This window comes from Acanthisitta chloris, unplaced genomic scaffold, assembly GCF_000695815.1.
Source record: "Acanthisitta chloris isolate BGI_N310 unplaced genomic scaffold, ASM69581v1 scaffold2249, whole genome shotgun sequence".
In the NCBI taxonomy this organism is placed as follows: Eukaryota; Metazoa; Chordata; class Aves; order Passeriformes; family Acanthisittidae; genus Acanthisitta; species Acanthisitta chloris.
The window spans coordinates 8,519-10,105 of record NW_008691800.1 but is presented as its reverse complement, the minus strand read 5'-3'; positions in this window follow the sequence as shown (position 1 = coordinate 10,105).

The following is a 1,587-nucleotide window of genomic DNA, read 5'->3' as shown; positions in this document are numbered from 1 at the left end:
GAGTGTGGGACCTGTGCCTTTGTGATAAGACTTGAGAATAAGTGAAAACAGGTAATACCACAAAGGATAAGAGGTGTGTTACAGATCCTGACTATGGACTGACTCAGTGCTTTTGGAAAGTAATTGGAGGGAGAGTTTAGTATAAAAAACCCAAACTGGTTTGCTGGCAGAGGCACCCTAGATTTTGTCTGCTTAAGTCATCCTTTTTGTTCTTTTTGCAGCCCCAGTTGTTTCTATCTCATTCTCACCTGACAATGTAGTTAGTATTTCTTTACTTTCCTTTTGTGTCATAGTCATGCTAGTTGTGAGGCTGTTTGCATGGCAGGTGCTCTTTTGAAAAAATAACCATGAGCTTTGTTCCTTGTTCCCCACACAATTGCTCTGCTGCAGTGTGGTTTGTGAAACTGAATTTGAGTTTGCTGCTGTTTTTCCCTTTCCCCAAATATTTATCATAAGGTACATCAAGGCTGTCATGGGATTTTTAAAGTTATGAGATGGAGTGTGTAATTGAACATGTGAGACAGAACTCTTTCAACCTCCCTGAAAGAAATCTGGAAATTTTGCCTCTAACATTTTCCTTTTTGTGCTTGAGTTCTCTGTAATTTGTAATTAATTCAACCCTTCCAACATGTTTAAGGAGAAAACTACCCCTGATCTATAACAATAGCTTCAATATAGTGTATCTTACCTTGGTAATGAAAACATTCTACAATATTTTAATCTAGTATTGCAGAATACTCTTGGGTATTTTTTTAAATTAACATAAAGGCTGACTCCTGGAGGATACTCCATGAAAACAAATTATATTATTAATCAAACCAAAACACAGAATTCTCCATATAGTAGTTTTAAAATGCCCAAGATGGTCTTTAATTGAAATGTTACAGAAAATAACACAATGAGAAACCATGTACTTGATGCTTAATTAACTTTACAATGTATGTTCAGCAGTTTATGTTAGATGGTTGGATGAAAATGCAAGTACGGGAAGTAAGATGTTGCCAACACACTAAGTCTATTTATGTGTTGTCCAATCATAAATTTCAACTTAGATTAATAAGCACCTTCTTAATTAAACAGTGTCTTTCCTTGTTGCGTGCTGAAATGGTTGCTGTTAAGTGCCATTTCCATGCATTGTCTTTCATTAACTTTAGCACTCACTCTTCCTTATGAGTATTATCTGTCACACAAAGACATCAGGTTTTAACAATGGTTTTTCTCTCAGCACCTGTCATGTAGCTGATCTTTTTTTCATTCTCTTATCTAATTCCAGGCTGTGTTTTAGCCTTCTGTGGCTGTGAAAATGATGTAAGGGATTTAAAGAACCTTATTTTGCACAGAAGACTTAGGCTTGTCGTCCTTCACGTGGTTTCTGTTTGCTCCTGGGCTGGGCATTGAGATGACTCTGCCTCCCTGGAGGTAGGCACCAGAGTGGGCCTTGTCCACTTTGTGTTTTTGCTCTCTGTCCTTTGCAAAAAAAGCTAAAGGAGGTCATCTAGCTTTTGGCAAAAGATCCAGCTAGTCTTGCAGATGTGATGGAATAGTGGGTAGGAGTACAAGAGGGATTGATGGCTGGGTAGGAGTACA